Raw genomic sequence first — 20,373 nt, 5'->3', positions numbered from 1 at the left:
CCAAAACTCAGAATCATGGGATTTGGATGAAAATCATGATTTTTTGTGTGTTTAACAGCTATTTGTAAATTGGATTGCCAACTTTCCATATCTCTTTATGCACTTAGAAATATAGATATATATAAACTGTACCAACACTCCATTAAAGAGTTACATGATTGTTCTGAACTTCTGCTGGTGATAATGTTTTCATATTTCTGTCACTGATGATTACATTTCCGTGTTTCTATCACTACTGATTATATTTCTAGGAGTGCTGGTTATTTCTTAGCCCTGCTGATTACAGAGATGTGGGCAATTTGAAGTTTCCCCCATTATAATTAGTTCTCCTTTAATGGTATTTTTTTCACTGTCATTGCATGTCTAATGTGGCACTTGACTTTTTTGAGATATAAGTGAATAAATTGCTATTGATAAGAAAATGATCAAGTGCTTCCATTTATGATGTAAATAAATAAGTTGTGATATAGGATTTTGTTTGTTGATCATAGTAATTTATTAAAACAGTAACCATACATACCTATACTGATCAATATGTTATGATATATTTTGAAAGAAAGTTTTAAAATCTGTCATTCCAGTGAATTTTAAACAGTGATTTTGGTTTTATTGTATAATAAAATAAACAAGTATTCCAAGTGTAGGAGGCAGTACTATGTCACTCATTACCTTATAATGAGTTTCCTTGTTTAGTCTAGAACTGGATTTAATAAAGGCTTTAAATGTGGGAAATTTCAAAGTGTTCCTTTTAACTTTACAAATTGTGTTCTGTTTTCCAGAACCACAATTATTTGATTAAAATGACTCCAACTTGAGTATGCACCAGGGTCAAAAAATAAAATCCAAAAATTTGTCATTCACAAATGAAGACAACACAATGCAATTTTTGTTCTTTGGGACTGTCTATAAGCTGCTGAATAATGGGGTCAATTCTTCTCTCTTTGAAGGGCATGTAAGTTCAACTCTGTGGGTAATCATCTTCACTATTTTTCTATATTTAGTGTTTCAATTTTTGTTCAAAGAAGTCACATTGTTTCTCATATGACATTTCTTCATATAGAAGCATAACAGCCTATACAGGAATATCAATTAATATAGGAAAGAATTTAGAATAAACTATATAAAGCATTGACTATGTCCAGAAATGCTGAGTTAGGGAAACTCTTCTAAGGCTTCTTTATAATAAAAGCATTTTCACTTATATTGAGCTTCACAAGTTGTTTCTTCAGGATAATATAGCACCTGGGCTTTGGTGTAGATTCCTATTAAGCCACATATATTACAGCAGAAAGAAGCCCAATAACTTATGCTGAATGATGCAGTGAAAAAATCCAAAATGTAAACTTGGTCATTCCTCCCACATTTGTTTCACGGAGCAAGCTGTCTTTCCTAATTAAATAAAACTAAAGTCATGACCCAGGACATAAGAGATTTGTCTAGAAATTTCCAATTGTTGCTCCAGCTTTAGCTTCTCAAGGGAAGATAACACAGTCTTCAATTTGTAACAGCGTAAATAATCAACAGATTATAAATCATGAATTTATAATCAACATTTCCATAATTCAATGAAAACCTCTCCATCCTACCTACTCGACTCATGATGTGCCCTCTTCCACCCAGACTTGTACTTTGCACATACTGAGCATGTTGACTCAGGTGTTTGTTCATGGTGTACACTTATGTATGTATTCTATCTTTATTCATAATCCAGTTGGCATCCCATTTCTGCCACAAAGCATCCCTAGCCAGGTAGGTCTTTTTATCTTGCTTGTGTCTTCAATTGTTTTCCAGCATGCTCATGAAGCCCTGATAGACATGAAATAGTTGTCCTTCTCTCAATTCCACTGCCTTTAAGTACCTCAGAAAGTTTTAACATAATCTAATGGCCTCTTGCTATAAAAATTGCATACGTAATCTTAATCATAGAACAAAATATGATATTTTTAGCATGAAAATCCCCTTTCTTAATCTTTGTTTTTCTCCACAACACTCACAATCAACCACTACATACCATATGTACTTGTTTACTATCTTTCCTCTTCCATAGAATGTAAAGTCCACAAGTGAGGAGACTTTGTCTGTTTTATTTATTGCTGATTCCCAAGCCTATTATGGTGCCTGATGCTACTCCCTAAATATTTGCTGACTTATTGAGTGGGAGTCAATACATGTGCCAAGATATTAGACTAAGAAAGCTTGGTTTAAAGATCAGCAAAAAATGAATCACAAAGTGCTTTGTTTTCTGGCTTCTGTCATTAATGATATTTATTCCAAGGATGACAAAATATTTAAATGATTTTAATTACATCGGCAAATTAGGAGCCTATGATCTCTCTTGATATGTAGGTTCTATAATACATTACTTCAAACATTTTTGAGCAATTCTTCAAAAAATGATTTTGCTGTTTTCATCTTATACCCCATTGACTGTTCAGTGAGATTATGTGATAAGAGAAAATAAATTAATTACTTAAATATTAATAATATTGCCATTCACATTTCATCATTTATTAAAAGATTTTTTTGAAAAATGTAAGATCCTTTTGAGGGAATAGATCTACTATTCTTATTTTGTTTTGACACTTGAACTTCTGATCCTATGTGAATTTGTGCAGCACTCCCTAGGGAAATCTGGCATAATTTCTATTTTTGTAATTGTCCTTAACTGTAGATTATTTAGGAGCCAACGTGAAATATCCTCAAGTAATGTCATTTTATTTGCAGAATACTAATACTCTTTTCAATAATTCAATTTGTATAGCTTTTAGTATTAGAACGTTAAAAAACAAGAAGTTCAAAAACCTTAAGAAACATTATCTCAGTATAACTTTAGAATGTACATACACCCTGCCTGACTTCAAAAACAGAATCTAGTAACCTTATGTCAAGCAACTCCCAAGTAACTTTATACATTAATTGAAATTCTAATTTCTTCCCTGGGATTATCTGGATCAATATAATTTATTAAACAAGAAGAGTAGTTCAATGTTAGTCATATAACCATTAAGCAGTTGTTTAAAACATCTGCTTATTGTGATCCTTCCTATCAAATTTTAATCTGTAGGTCATGAAGTTAGAGAGTAAGAATTATAGGTTTTCTTAACTCATTTAAGGGGAAATGAGTGTCATACAACAGACACACACACACACACACACAAACATATACACACATTTAAGAGAGTAGGATACTCTTAGAAACAAAACTGTAAAGTGGTAATCTTAATAATCTTCATATTACAGAATCATTTAAAATTAAAACCAACAAACTGAAGAACGTGTTTTTGATTGTCACACTCCCCAACAAAATGGAGAAGTGCAGTCTTGATCCCGTATGTGAATTTGGGTGTTGAAGTATGTATTTGTCGTGAGCCAGGCAGTAAGTACTTCATTTTCATTTTTGACTCAATAGGAAAAACTCAGGTAAGCACATTTACTTACTTTACCAATCAGACCTAAGCAGCCTCTGTGACACAGGAGTCATCAGTATTAGACTCCAAGGGAACCTCATGGGGTCAAATTTCAGGAGAAGGGAGCACACGATTAGAGAAAACAGACTACTATGGTGAAATTTTATATGCTCGTTATCAGTGCTTATTTCCAATTTCTTAGTATTAAAATACAAACTACTCCAATGCCTGAAAGACAGACTGGAATAGTTGAAATATATGTGAAATTTGAGAGAAACTATACAGTTTAATTATATATAACGGTATACATGTACACTTTTGAGGAAGAATGAGAGAAAGTAAGACAAAGGCAGGGAAGAAAAAGAAAGAGAAGAGAGAATGAGAGAGATAAGAAACAGTGGTTGAGAAAGAGAACATTTAAATTCAAGGGACAATATCAGCATTTTGGAGACTACCAAGTGTGAGAAAAAGTTCTGGAGATTATAATATTCTTGGGAAAACAAGATAAAAATTGGAGTTAAAGATAGTAGTAGAAGATTTTGTGTCACTACATACTAGAACTTAAGCTGCTTTGAGAAGTGTTTGTGATTTTTGTTCATGAATGTGTCCTGACTTCCTGCAACAGAGTCCGGCACATGGTAGCTTTTCAATAAATATTTCTCGAATGAATTTAATGGATGAATTCATATAATAAGTAAGAGTTTTTCATAGATACATTTAAATTAATTGCCTACTTAATTACATAGATTCCAAGGAGAGAGAGATTATCTTGGGTTAGTGCGGTGATATTCGAAATGTGTTGGTAGACTTTAGGCTAGTAGATTTTGGATAGCTAGAAATGAAGTGTTAGGTATAGTTCATTAATTTCTTGTTTTAACACATTTATTGAATGTCATATGCCCATCAATATGGTAGGTCCTATGGATAGAGAGATAAAAGGGACAATATCTGGTTCCACATAGTCTATATCCTAAGAAAAACAAGACAAAAAACCAGTTAATACACACAAACAAATGTTTACCATATAGGAAAAATGATATGCTAGAGATACAAGTGTGCACAGGCATAATTGTCTAGTGAGCACTGAAGAGATAAAGAGGAATGCCTAGAGGAAGTGGTAACCTGGCTGATCCTGAAAGGTGAATGTGGGACAATCATAAGGAAAAGAGAGAAATGCTTTCCAGACACCAGGAATTGCACCTACAAGTGCCTTGGGGTTTGAGAGAGTCTAGTGCTTCTGAGAAAGTAAAAGTCAGGAAGATCCTGGGGAGGAGTAGCAGGGCATTGCATGCTGAGTGACAGAGCTTAGATTTTATGCCGTTGGCCATGGGAGTCATAGAAAGAGTTCATGCTGGGGGTTATGGGACCATATTGTGTTGAGAAAGGTCACCAACAGAAGCAAGAATTGAATGAGACCTCTTGTAACATGAGAATAGGTTGAATGTAACTGAGGATGTGGGGAAAGTATAGTTCTGTAATTCAGCTGAGAAATGGTGAGAGCTTGAACTAACACAAGAGGAAATGCTAAACTTAGTGTTTAACACTGAAGTGAGGAGGATAAACATCAAGAAGTAAATAAATAATCATGGCTGTAGTTTATCGAGTACTTTTCATGTGCTGTACTAGTATGAATGTTTTACAATTATTAACACTTTTAATTTATACTACAACCCTATATGAAATGTATCATTATAGTCATTTTCAGTTTACAGATAAGGAAGTTGAGATTAAGTGATTCACTGACTATCACAGCTAGTAAGTGGCCAAGACAGGAAATATATTATTTTTTATGTTTTAATGATATACTCAATGAAGCAATCTTGAACTTATGAATACAATAAATTTCTTAGGAATTAATTTCTAGATGTAGAATTGTTATTCAGAAAAAAATAACTTTTACCGTTTTCAAAGATATCACTAAATGTTTCTCACTGAATATATTTAGAGATGGACGAGACTTGAACATCTTGAATGTCCATAACAAATGATCTCTACTCTTCTATGAAATCTTCCTTAATATTACTAGAAAGGATTAATTTCTCTGTTTTGGGGAGTTTCTTTTTTTAGGGAGGGTTCACCTACAACATGCTACTTATATCTCATAATAACACATTCTTCCCTCAGCATTATAAGAAAATTAGGTTGAATATGTCTGGTTCATCCTTTTTGTCTCTTTCAGGAGCTCACATATTAAGGGCTGTATAAACATTCATTGAATTGATTTTAATAAGTGAGTGACAGCTAACAAAAACAAAATGATGGTAGAAAAAAGATATACTTTGGGGAAAAGTAAATAGTGTAGTTGTGCCCTAATTGATCATATAAGGATGTTAAAAATGACTCAAATGTGTATTCTATAGGTATAATATTTTAAATTTTATATTTTAAATTTTCTTGATCTTGGAATAAGCTGGATCTATCACAAAATTCTTGTAAAAAGAACCAAAAAGTCCTGGGTTATTCAAGAAGCAGCATTGATCTTTTGATCATAATGTGCTTAAAAGAGAAATAAATTAAGCCATAATTAGACACAAAGACGCCCTTTACAGAAAATGTATATGGATATTAAGCATTTGCACTGTGACGTATTTGTTAAAAATTGCTTGTGATAAACATGTTCCACTTAAAGCTGACATTCTCCCTTGATCTTTGTGACTGTGGGTTTGATTACAACATGTCTTGATGAAGCTAATGAAAGGTTTAATAAAATCAACTCAGTTGAAAAGTGTAATCCAGAGAAATGATGTTTGTTTTCTATTCTTAGAGCAGGTTGACCAATGTCTACTTTTTTCAGCGTGGGATGAGATCAGTACAGACCATTCAAAAAGCTTCACAGTGAAGCTTTTTGCTTTATGCTAATAAGTATCTTATAATTAAAAAGAGGAACTTTTATCATTCCACAAATATTTAATTGTCACACTAAAATCAAAGTCAGCTTTGTTCAGTTCCCCAAAGGAAACCTCAAGTCACTGAATCAAAGCTTCACTTGAGACAGCAAATTGCTGTTGCTGCTTGGTTCAATTACACCATTGTAACAAATGTATATGAGCAAAACTGACTATGCAGGTATCCAGAAAACTTATAGGCTACAACAAGCAACACTTTCTGTTTTATATATTTTTGTACACTACTTCTAATTAAAGTAATATGAGTAGAAGGCTAAAGGAAAAAGTATTATATTCTTTTTATATGGCTCAATTAGATACAACTTTAGATTGTCTGTTCAATCTATAAGGTTATGTGAGCCCACCTGCTCCTTCCCTTACATATACATTGCCATTTACTCTTGTCCAGGCCCACTTATACATCAGAGTTGGAATTTGTTACTGAGATTTCCCTAATGTTGTTTTTTTCTGTTTTCTAACTTATTGAGTATAAAAGTACCAATCTATAATGGATATGGTCATATGTCCATTATGATCCATTCACTGTAGTTATTCTGTGAAAAGCTAGCTTTGAGTTACACACTCACCTCTGTGAGTTGAGTCAGTAAAATTCTGCATAGCAAAAGGTTATTCTATAGAGAAATATTCAAGTACTATTGTTGAAGAAAGGGGAAATGAATATTATGTCAAAACAACAAATGCCAACCCCATACTTTGAGAAATGCTGTAATATTTATTTTCCAGTCTTATATATTTTGTTCTGTTTTGAATTCTTTACATTAAAATGAAATATAATTAGGAGCCGGCCCAGTGGCATAGCAGTTAAGTGCACACGCTCCGCTTTGGTGGCCTGGGGTTTGTAGGTTCAGGTTCCGGGAGTGGACCGACACACCACTTGTCAAGCCATGCTGTGGCTGCGTCCCATATAAAGTAGAGGAAAATGGGTACGGATGTCAGCCCAGGGCCAATCTTCCTCAGCAAAAAAAAAAAAAAAAAAAGGAGGATCAGCAACAGATATTAGCTAAGGACTAATCTTCCTCACACACACTCAAAAAAATGAAATATAATTAGTATATTTAAATAAACAGAGGTTAAATTAAGTTTATCAAATAGAAACTATATATAAAATACATCTATATATTCTTGGAGCTGTCCATTTTTTATTAATTCACATATTTACGATTGAATTGATTATGCATTACATCATAAAGTTATCCATAAAATCCATTTATGATATCTTATGATAGAACACTTTTGACCCTTTGAGTAAAAACAACAAAAAAAGATATAGTTTGGAATATAAATAGCACTTGACCTTTCAACTGTATTTTACTATCTTCAATTACATATTTTCTTCCTGACACCAAAAAACACAACTTTTTGATCAAAACACACACTTATGAAGATTAATTAAAGTTATAAGAAATTTACTATCTTTCTTAAAACAATATTAAACATATTACTAAGACTTTATATAACATAATAAGTTCATTTGTTACAAACAACTTTCTCTTTTAGTGCTTATAATTACCCTAAGGGCATGCAAAATGGCATTTCTAAATACAGTTTTTGAAAAGCCATATCTAGGATGCTTACAGATGTGGTTGGAGAAATAAACTAAATACAACATGAGTCTCTATCTGACTCAACAACTCAAATTGTTCACAAAGAATTTTGAAATATCAAGTGTGTTTTTTTCCAACTAATTTCAATTACAAAATAGTACAACAGAAAAACACTGGAAGACTATACCACAAGCTCTACTTATACAAAGTAATTCAAAGTCTACTTTGAGAATTTCATGATTTATTGCAACTTTGAACCATTTCATTGAAAATACCTTATCAACCTTCTAGCTAATAAGTAAATAACACTATTTTTAAAAGCCATTGCTTTAATATTTTCCTCCAAATTAGTAAATTTAAAAAATTCATTACATTACACATGTAAAATTATTATATTATAAGGAATAAATACTATTTTTTGGAGCAATCAAATCATACACTGTTTTTCTTTGACTCAGAGAAGACATTATGGGATCAAAAAGAATTAATGTATGTTGGTGCTAGCCTCTCTCTATGGCCCAGACCACTTGGCCTTCCTTAAAGATTGAGATCCGTCTCAGGAAGTAGTCAAACGCTTGTAAACACAGGAAAGCTATACTAGTCATTTTGGAGTTGGGACTGAGTATTTTCAACAGGAAGAATACATGTTTCTTCCTGTGTGATGAAATTGGGCAGACTTTGAGGAAGAATACATACATTTATGAATGTTTTTTGTTCCTTAGTAAACATAAAGAAAACGGATACAGCTTTCACCATCTCCCCATGCCCCATTAGATCAGTTTCCTCTCTTCCCTCTTGATTTCAATGAATTCTGGGCAAAATAGCCTGTCTGCTAATATCTGGTTAAGGCTTGATGTGCCAGAGTTAGACAGAGTACTGAGCCCTTCCCCTGTGAAGAGGCATGGGATTAGTATCTGGTCAAGATGGATTCTTGGAGCTCGGTAGTGGGAGGAAGATTCCAGGCACTGAGGAGGTGGAAAATTAGAGCAAAAGAGCTGCCCCCGAGGCACTCTCCCAAGTCTGATACAGAATAGCATCCTTCCCACCAGCCTCCTGCCTCCCACGGAGATACATAATAAAATACAGAATAACAGATGGAATTAAAAATAGTAATATTTCTCTTTTTTTGAATCCTTAGGAAAGAAATTTGAGATAAATATGGTATGATTACCAAGATTCAGTATTAACAGTGAACTCTCAACATTAGGATATTCTACAATTGTAATAAGCTTCTATTTTGGTTGCAAAATAGTAGTTTACATGACCTACTAAGCTGTTAAAAATGTAGTTCTATTATTTCAGTACCATAAAAAATAAAAATTGCCTACCCCAACATCCTTTATCATTTTCAGTGTACCTAAAAGCTGGATGACATCACTTATGAGTACACGAGCAATGTGGGGATTCGGAAATCTCTCTGTAAAAGGAAAAGGACATACTCTTCTTCCCCTCACTCCAGAGCTAGAATTGGATGTGATATTGGATGAGTAGCAGCCATCTTGGACCACATGGAAAAGGGCCATGCCTCAATTGACAGGACAGAGAATTGAAAGCCTGTGTCCCTAATGGCTTTGAGGCTGACGTACAAATTGTATACAGCCCAATTTCCAGACATATTTAATGGGAAGTCTAAATAAGCCTTTATCTTGTTGCAGTCAATTATTTGGGTTTTCTCTTATATGTAGCCGAACTTAATCTTAATTAATTACCTTATCTAGAAATAGAGAACTACTATTTGTTTTTTAAGTATGGCTCTGTAGTGGTTCTGAGTGAATCTGAGTTAAGGAAATGTTAATAATATATCTTTATTATCTTTCCAATTATATGTCTGTGAGTGTCTCTAAAAACTGAGAGTGTTGTAAAAAGGTTATTTTAATTTAGTTTCATTTTAAGTAACAATTATTTCCATTACAAACTCATTTACACTATAAATTATCTCTGTAAATAAAAAAGTAACTTAGCCATAAATTTCAAGACATGGGGTAACCCAACTGTCACCAAATCCGAATTAGCAAAAACTGAATATCATTAAGATTTTCTGAAATAATTATTTCCCTGCCCTTTTTCTAAAGTAGTTTACTATGGGATATAGAGTATGCAATTATTTTCCTATATCATTGAAAGTGGTGATGGTGTGAGAATTATTACTCACGTATCTTGGTGTGATCACAAAATCTGCTATTCACAATATCTTTACATGAAGATCACCACTGCTGAGATTCTAACAGCTAAGTAGGAGAAACTGAATTTGAATCAATGAGTTTCCACTGGAATTCTTTTGAGAAACTGCATATGTCTCACTCATGGTAATTATATCCTTTTATTTCTAAAAGTATTTAAAACATTTAACAAGGAGTTATGCCACTGTAGGGAGAAAGAGATTGGTGTTTTGGGTAGTATGCTTCAAGAAACATGGAAACATAAACATGGTCTTTCTTTAGCATTCTTCTCACTGCCTGGACCCTTTAGGACATTGAAAGCTTTTTTTTTAACCTTGTTGTCTTATTTTCTTCATTGAAAAAGGCAAACAAGCTTCTACTCATTCCTTTTTTAGAAACAGCAATAGCATGCAAAGTATGTAGTTGATTCTAGAAAATATATAAATATTAAAATCATCTAAAATAATTGTCTGAAATAATTGAGAAAATCATTTCTATTTTTCAATACTTAACTATACAAACTCTAGATTAATACAGTCAAAGTTATATACCAAATTTCTATAAAGAGTTAATGAAAAAAAAGTAATTTTGATCCTTATATGTGATATTCTATATAAACAGCAAATATAGAAGGCAATTCTGATGTCAAGAAGATAAATTAAAATTATAGCGTGATATTTAATATATTTGTTATAATAATTTGTATAGAAATAATATGTAACTGAGGAGATAGAGCTGTTCTCTTAGTTTTCAAGTTTGCACAGAGGAAGAAAAATGGAAAGAAATAGCAAAGTCAGAACATAATTTCTATTTGTATAACGTACAGCAAACTTCTGCAAATATGTGAGATATACTTTGTGCAAAAAGGACTGTTCGTAGGAAGCAGGTTTTTGAATTTTTCCACTATTATTATCAAATTTGTGTATGGTAAATATTATTTTCTAATAAATATGAATAAACTAGTAATAAATATAGAGATTTATCCATTAATCACAATAGGACCAATAGGTTATTCCTTATACAGTTGTGACCACAGAAGCAGAAAAATTATGAGTAAACAAATAATTAACATAATTCTTCTTTCATCTATAATTCAAAAATAATATATTTTCATTGAATCTTAATTATCATGGAACTCAGAGGTTTATTTCTCTAATTTTTAAACAATTTTAGCTGTTCTTCAGAAGGAAAGATTGAAGATTTCATAATTATATTGGTTTCTTTCATATGAGTGTTATTTCAATTTTTTTCAGTAAATAAAGTGTGAGACCTATAAGTATGACATAATTTTAAAAACTGTGATACAATGCTACTGAATTGAAAATTGGTAGCTGTTTTTGATGGATTGTTTCCAGGTGTGATATTGTGATTTGTAATAAGAACTATATATTTGGTCTTGGTCCCTGTTTCTGGCACAGAGCTGCTAAAACCCTTGGAATTTCCTAAGTGATAAGAGTAGTAAAGATGTCTTTCGTTATGTTAATGCTTGTACTTTTGGACCCCACCTAAGGATGGGGGCTAGTTGTCAGCGGAACTAACCTTGTGATTGGAGAGTTGAAACTTTCAATCCCTCCCCACCATGCCCCGCACCTCTGGGGAAGAGAGAGGGGCTGCAGGTTGAGTCAATCGTCAATGGCCAATGATTTCATCAATCATGACTGTATAATGAAGTCTCCGTAAAAACCCAGAAGGATAGGATTCAAAGAGCTTCTGAGTTGATGAACACGTGGAGATTCTGGGAGTATGGAAGCTCCGCACCCTTTCCCCATACCTTGGCCTATTCATGTCTTCCATCTCGCTGATTCTGAGTTATATTCTTTTATAATAAGCCAGTAATCTAGTGATTAAATGGGGTTTCCTGTGTCCTGTGAGCAGCTCTAGCAAATTAATTGAACCCAAGGAGGGGGTCGTGGGAACCTCTGATTTATAACCAGTTGGTCAGAAGTACAGGTAACAACCTGGGCTTGCAGCTGGCATCTGAAGTGTATGTGTGTGTGTGCGTGCGTGTGTGTGACAGGGGCAGGGCGTTGGAGAGTCAGTCTTGTAGGACTGAACCCTTAACCTATGGAATCTGACATTCTCTCTTGGTAGACAGTGTCAGAATTGAGTCCAATTGTAGGACACCCAGCAGGTATCTGGATAATTGCTTGGTGGTATGGGGAAACTGCCCCCTTTCCCACCACCACTTTGGAATTGATACCAGAACCCCTTTACCAGGTTTTAGCTTTTATGAATAAAGCTAACATGGACATTCTTGTATTAGCCTTTGTGATCACCAGCATTCACTTCTTTTGGGTGTAAGCCCAGATTATTTTAAAATATACGACTTAGAAGATGCTATTTTTTTTTTAATTCTCCTACTTCTGTATATACACCTATGTTTAATACTTTAGGAGAGAGGTGTTACTTAAAGGTGAATAGGAAAATACAAAATTTGAGTCTGTTAATAACATAAATAGAGAAAAACACTTGAAACTTTAGGCTAAGATGATTGTAAAGCCATGCTTTAAATTTTAAGCACCCGTCTTAACATATAGGAATAGAAAATTATGTAATCATCATGGGTAGAAACCTACAACAGCAGGCAGAAACTAGAGTTGGGAGCCTACAGGACAGAAAGAGGCAGGCCTTTGACTTGTGCAGAATAATGGAGACCAAAGATTTACATGCACGGGAGGGGCCTGAGATAGACTCACTTCATAAAACTAGGAAATGAGATGGAGCTGTGTCACCCGTGAAATGAGGCTGAGCAAAGCGTTTACTAACAACTCTAAAGAGATACTGTTGCTCTAATGCTGCATATCCGTGATGGTTGAAAGGATAGAGAAAGCTGCCCTTTCAGGATCTGGCTTAAGGCTCAGTGAATCCAAATTTACTCTGGGGCAAGGGTCCTGAACCACACCTTAAGAACAGTTTCTGGATGGGCATTTTAAGAATCTAGGTAGAGTTGCCACAAGACCACTAGGAAAGAAGGAGGATGAACAAAGAGAGGAAAAAATACAAAAACCTCTTATCAAGGTGAGCCTAAAAACTAATAAGTCAAAGAGCACGGGGAAAATTATTACGAAGAAAGATTTTTTTACATGAATTATCAGGAGATAAATACACTCCCGGGAAAACTAGAACAATCACAAAATGATACTATATTAAATATATATGTATACATATTTTTAAAACACTCAATATATAAAGAAAAATACTATCTTTAAAAAAATAAGAACTTATGGAAAAAATGTACATCTATATCACGAACATATATACCTGAAAACTAATTAATTACAGATTGTATGTGTGTGTATTTTTTTCATAATGATTTATAAAACTTAATGACTTAAGATGTGGTGTATTTTCTACACTGAACAGAATAAGTAAAAAAATTAGTGACTTAGAAGTTAATATTGAATATTTAATGAAAAAAGCAACACAGAGATAAACATATGAAGAATATGAAAGTTAAGTTTTGAGACAACAAAGTTAAATTAAGAGACTCTAAGTAATCCTAAAATACACTTCTAAAAATAAGAATAAAAGAAAAAAGTGATAATCAAATATATAATCACTGAGAAATTTCTAGTATTAAGACAATGCAATATTCATGATGAAAGCTCACGAAGTGCCAAGCAGCATAAAAATAACTCCACTCTTAGTCAGCAGAACAATGCAGGGGGGAAACAAGACAAAGAAAAAGAATTTGATATTTGATTTACTACTTACCGACCTGAACAAACACAGAGGAGGGAGGGAGGCTGACTTTCTGTTTAAACCTAAATTGAAGAGTGGATTTGTTGTGATGAAAATTTCAGCACAATGTTATTCTGTCTAGAACAATGGTAAATTGACAGTACCAATGAGGCAACCACGGTGGACAGCAGTTACCTAAGAAATGACATAAACTGTGGTTGTCCAATGGCTTTATGGAAAAGGACACAGAACAAAGAGCAAGAGACACGATGGTGACTTTAGGAGCATTGGAAGATAGCACCTTGGCCTGGCACTGCTGGGCACTGGCACTGAGGTCATGGAGGCTTTGGAGGACTCTCAGGGAGAATTGCAGCCATTGTCACTGGAAGGTCCACAGTAAAAGCAAAAGAAAATGGTTCTTGTCACATTGCATCTGAGAGGATTAATTTATTAGCATCATAAGATTCTATCTAAAAACCATCAGGACTAACTGTAGGGTGATTGGCTATCTGTCAATACCAGGTGGTGGGTGGGGTAAAAGCTAAAAACGTGTACCTTAATTGTATCCTCAACTACTTCCTTCAATCTTCTCTTCTTTCCCAAGGTATGTGTTCCAACTAAGTGTGCCTAAAACATTTTGGGTAAGATTTGGAGAAACCAGATGAAATATATTTTTCTTTTTCTTAGTTGGTAGAGGAACAGAGAATATTGTTAACTTAATACTGTAACTTCCACGTAAAATGCTTCTTTCCTGTTACAATGTATTATAGATATTTTTCTAAAAATAAATCTCAACAAATGTATTATATTCTAATATAATATTATGCCATAATTTATTTTACCCGTAACTTGTTTTTGGACATTAGATTTGTTTAATTTTATTATTATTAAGAATGCTGGGTAAACAGCTTCAAAATTAAATCTCATCACATAATTGTGATGATTTAATAATAAATTCATAAAGGAATGATGAATAATAATTTATGAATAATTAACTAGAAACTAAGAAGAAAATAGCAAATGAAATTAGAACCTGTTGTTAAAAAACCTGATCATGATAATAAGTTATCTCAAGCTGAATAAAGAAATGACACCAAACAATTGAAAACTATGTACCTGGACATAGTTTAACATAAATATCAGTACATATAAACAACTAAAAAATTAAGAAATATCAATATAAGTATATCATTTAGAATATAGAAATATATACCAGGTGTAAAAATCTAATAAATGAAAAGAATCTGCCTCTGAGAAGTGAGAATCAGGAATGAAAAGGATTGGAACTAAGAAGCACTATTTCTCTTACAGGCCGTTCAACCATTTGACTTTTTAACTTAATTTCTCTTCAATTAGATAAATATTAAAATTAAATAAAAAGTAGAACAGTGTATCAGGAAGCCATATATTCTAGAGTGTCCTGCTCTCCTAGAACACATAGAAAATATTTTAGAAATTTAAATGAGGTATAGTCTTGACATACCAGAGAGCCATGGAACTAATGTCAGTATATTCGTCTTCTGTGGTCTGTTGGATTCTTCAATAAGATTGCAAAATTATATTCAACTTTTAATGCTTGGTTTTTGCTATTGAGTTTACTGAAAATAAGTTAAAACTTCACTTTGTAAATGTGATTATGAGAAATGTAATTCTTTTATTATATTTTAAACAATAAAAGTTTTACATTGGCATATCAAGTTCTTCCTATTCAATAGCATTTGTATCTATTTATATCTCTCTCTCTGTTTCTGCCTCTCTCTCTCCTACACACACATACACACACAAATACACATACACATGCACACACACACACTAACCACCATGTATCTATTGGTTTGATTTTTTATATATTATGGTACAGTGGAACACCTAGAGTAGTCTACTGTTAAAGTAAATATCGTTCTTAGAGAATCTACCAGATGATAAAATAGACCAACATTGGTATTATTTCCATTGATTTAAGATCATATAAAAAGTTGTAAATGTCCTTTGTTTTTAAAATACACTGAAATATTTATGTGTGCGTCTATTAGAAACTATGACTAAAAAGATCTTGAAATATTAAAAAGCCGACTGTTGCCTTGTAGCCACCTGCCTTACAAAACTCAAATATGCAAGATTCTGTTTCCTAATGCTTCTTGTCCCCAAGTGCTACTTTTATATTTCAAAGGAACCAATAAGGTTTTCCTTTGATGCTATAATATCTGATTATTATTCAATGTAGATACCTAAATATGTTTTAAAATTCATTTTTTCAAAATTTACATTTTGAACTTTTTATGCTCATATTATTAATCCAATCTCTATCTCAAGTAAGAAAACAACGAAAAACCAATCTTCTATAGTGCAAAATACTTTAGGAAAGTTCTTGATTATCTTTCTGCTATTCCATTGATTTTTCATTTAAGGGATACAGCAATAGAAGTCGATGATTTATTTAAACATTTAAATACTTTAGTTAAGTTGCATTCTAATACACGGCAATCACCCTAAGGAACCACCCAAAGAAGCAAAGAAAAAAAAATGCCTGTCAGTAGCGGATGATAGAAAAGCATCTTTTTCAAGAGAGGTAAAAAATTATTCACACTGTGAAGTATTTATCACTGTCATCAAAACATCTTCAGGGAAGCTTTTCAAATATGTTTTTGATACATATTTTTGAATGAAAAGAAAAAATGATCTATGTGGATTTGAAGTCTCTACTACACTTATTTTACTAGTAGCCACTTTAATGAGGGAAAGATTTGCATAATTATTTATAATTTATTGTTAATGAATGTGACATGAGAGCTCTCTATGTTCCCAATCCAGTGACTTTGTTCCATTTTCATCCTATCTTACCACTTTACAGTATTTGATCCTTCTGTCCACAAATTTGCTGGAAATTATCTCCTCTTCTTATTTCCAGAGACTTTCTTCTATTTTTTTCTATCTCTCCGACAATTATTTATATAGGTATTCTTAAAATTTTTAATTTTTTACATATAAAATTTCTACATATATACAAAATTATATCGTAAGTTATTTCTTATACAATACTAGTTCCATCAAATATTATCTATGTTAATGTAAAAAATTAAGAGTTGAACAGCAAAATAAACTTATAGAAAACATGTTTAAGTCAACTTACATGAGATTCTCTATTGCAGGGCTTCTCAGAGACTTTGACATTTTTAATCATCACAAAATGCACTTCTAAATGAAATAATAAACTGAGAGAAGTTCAGTACATCTTAAATAATAAGTTAATATAGTTACTTCATACAGTCATCTTATAAATGTATAAATTTATAAATTCTAGTAGAAAATGGTCAAAAAGTTTACAAATTTCCCAAATCAAATAAGATATTTTAAACTATTTCATTGCTCTAGTTATCAACGTAACTATTAAACTGATGCTGTTAGATGTCATATTTTGCCTATTAGATGAGGAAAAAGAAATAAAACAAAATCCATGGCGTCTATATTTGTAGAGGACAAGAATATTTAGATATAACTTCCATGTGCTTCAGAGAGTCTAAATTGGTACCTCTCTTCAGATGAGTAATTTTCAAGATGTATTAAACCTTAAAATGTGCATTCTAATTGTACAAATTACTCCTCTATCAATTTATTATTATTAAATTATCACAATTTTATGATAAAATTTAATTTTGAGGCTATTTATCCAGAATTCTTAATAATAATAAAAGTTAAACAAATCTAATGTCCAAAAACAAGTAATTGGTTAAATAAAATATGGCATCATATTACAGTGGAATACAATATATTAGTTATAACATTTTGTAGAAGAAATATTTTTGATATATTGCAACATAAGAGAAGTATTTTGAAAAGCAAAACATCCAGTATTGTCTTAATTTAACAATATTTATATGTACTTGAAGGTGCAGAGACCAAAATGCCTGCATACATGAAATCATTAACAGTGATTTTCTGTAGGAGTAGGATTAATTAACAAGTGATTTGTACTTTCTTCTTAATGCTTATCTGTACATTTCAAATTCTGTATAATGAACATGAATTATTTGGAAATCTGCTAAAATTTATCCATGGATATTAAACATTGTTTCAAGTCATGGTTTCCTTCTCATATTCTTTCTAAAGTGAAATTTAAGAAGCATTTGAGTACCTTATATGTACCAGGCACTATAGTAATTACTGATGGCAAAACAGTAAATAAGGTATAGTTCTTATATGCACGTACTGTAAATATATTGTGGTAGGTGCTAAGAGAAAACTAACCACAGGTGCTATTGGAACACTGATGAACAGGCCTTGGTCTAACCCAGAAGCTCAGGAAAATGTTTCTGGAGGAACCATATCTGAGTTAATATGTAAAGGTTCAATCATAGTTCACAGGGATACAATACAGATAAATCATTCTAGGCTGAAGAAAAAGCACAAGAACAGACGAGAAGGCATGCAACAGAGGGCATTGCGTCTCAATGCCTTTTCACCTATTCTGCCCATTTTCTCCTTCCTTTTTCACCTATTCTGCCCATTTTCTCCTTCCTGATTCATGAATTGGTGTCCTCTGATTTCCCATGACTATCAATGTATACCTTCACTAATTCTTGCTCAGGTACTACAAATGACACTCTAAATGGTCTCCGCAGCTATAGTCTCTTCAATATTATTTTATTTTCCAGATTGATGCTCCATTATACCTATAGTTCCAAGTTTTTTACTTACTGTTTTTAAATTACTCTTCAATTATTATTATTATTATTATGCTTCTTTTTTTTCTATCATCACCATAATGTACTGCCTTTACGTTTCTTTACTAGTTTTTACTATTATCGTTAGGGACATCTGTGTCTTCTTGTACCATACTGAAAATGCAAAATACATCAGTAATATTTTTTTCTGGCTCATCTACTCCAGTCATGTTCATAATCATGTCCGTATTCATGCTATTCCTTAAAATGAGGCTTAAGGATGACTCTTCACACTCCTGTTAGAGGATCATTTTTCATAAAGTACCTATTGCTGTTTAAGATTTATAAGAGCAAAGAATGTATTCTTTGTTCACCTTTGCTTCCTAAATGCATTGCCTAGCACATGTAGATGCTCAACAAATAATTGTTGCGTGAATGAAATATTTTATTTTATTTTTCTATCTTATCATCCTTGAACCAAGAGAGGTATTTCCAGCCCTTGTTGGTTCTATCAAGAGACAGCACTTGTGGGTTGATCTTGGTACCACTTTTTGGCTGGGCAACTTGGTCTCAGTACTACAATGTAGAGTAATTTAGGTGGAAAATTTCTAACTAATTTTCCATGTTTCACAGGCTTTGCCTAATGCTGAGCTTGATCTATTTTTTTTTAACACAAAATTGAGTTTCCTAACAATTTGAAGAGATAGCACATATAAGAAAACAAAAATCCTCTATACTCTACCCCTCTGACGATATGGCCACTTTCCCTTCTTGTCCATTTGTTTTTGTGATTTGTAGGCTCCCAATATAGGAAGAGAAATACTGCTGGGAGTAAGAATGGAAGTAGAATAAAGGAATTTCATTTGTTTTTTTAAAAATTTAAAAAATAGGGAGTCAAGATGGCGGCGTAGGCAGACTCTGAACTCACCTCCTCCCGTGGACACAGCCAATTTACAACTACTCGTGGAAAAATTACCCCTGAGACAGAACTGAAAACTGGATAAGAGGAACTCCTGCAACAACGGACAATCCTAACTGGGGTAGAAGAGGCAGAGACTCCCTTCTGGAGAGGAAAAACGCCACCTTCACAAGCCGCCAGCTTCACGGCCGCCGGGAGCAGCTCACAGGTACGCAGCCTCCCTGGAGGCGCGGGGCCCTGAGCCGGGGAGCGCCCCCGCTGTGGGCATTTTGTGGACCCAGCACAATTGAGACCAGCAGCATAATATCTGACTTTGCCTGCTACTAAAGCATTGGGTAGCACCCCCAGAAAACCCGGTTCACAAAGAAACTAAAACTGGCTCTTAAAGGGCCCGCGCACAAACTCACCCGTTCCAGAAAGCATCCTAAAATCACCAGAAAGAAAGGTGCACAGTGCTTCGGTGACAAGAGACTCACCTAATAGGCCCTGAGTGCATCTCGGTGAGGGGTGAGACCTCTCCAGGACTGGGACATTGGCGGCGCGCCATTGTTGTGGCCTGGTGTGAGCATGCTGACACAGACGCCATTGGAGTTCTCCCTGGAGACCTGCCAGCCCAGGGTCTGCTCCACCCGCTAGAGCACCGATTTTAATCCAGCTCAGCCAGGGCAGGCAGCCCACCCTAGAGACTAGCCTCACCCAACAACAAGCCCTCAGGCAGCGTGTAGGCCTGCATAGATTGGTGACTGGATTCTCTGCCGCCTGGCAACTGAGCTGACTTGAGCGGGGCAGGGTGTGCACAAGGAGCGGGTGGAGAGTGTGGGCGGTGGCAGAGTGTGTGGGCTCCCGCCCGTGGAGACTGGGTCCACTTGGGAGAGTCGGGGCACTCACATGGGGCAGGACTGTGTTGACTGTGTGTGGACCTGTGGGCGGCAGGGCTTCTCAGCCACAGAAGACTTGTACTTCTCAAAGACCCACATAGGAGGATTGCTCCACCTTCCAAAACCTGAAACAATTGAGTGCTCCTGGGGCTCAGGCCAGCCCCACCCAGCTGCAATCCTCAGAGAGCTGACAAGAGACCTAATAGGCTAGAGGCTTA

At 34.0% G+C, this 20,373-nt stretch overlaps 1 long non-coding RNA gene across 1 annotated transcript in view; it reads right to left on the bottom strand.

Moving 5' to 3' along the window:
* Positions 1-19,800, bottom strand: part of LOC147916104 (uncharacterized) — a 55,601-nt gene extending 35,801 nt beyond the window's left edge. The window contains exon 1 of the long non-coding RNA XR_015553403.1: positions 19,754-19,800. This is a non-coding gene — a long non-coding RNA (uncharacterized LOC147916104). The remainder of the gene's footprint in view (positions 1-19,753) is intronic.
* Positions 19,801-20,373: the final 573 nt, after the last annotated feature.

The sequence above is a fragment of the Ceratotherium simum genome, chromosome 10, assembly GCF_057802395.1.
Source record: "Ceratotherium simum simum isolate JZ-2026a chromosome 10, ASM5780239v1, whole genome shotgun sequence".
Taxonomy (NCBI): domain Eukaryota; kingdom Metazoa; phylum Chordata; class Mammalia; order Perissodactyla; family Rhinocerotidae; genus Ceratotherium; species Ceratotherium simum.
Note: the sequence above shows the minus strand (reverse complement) of the source record. Positions and strands in the feature narration are given on the sequence as shown.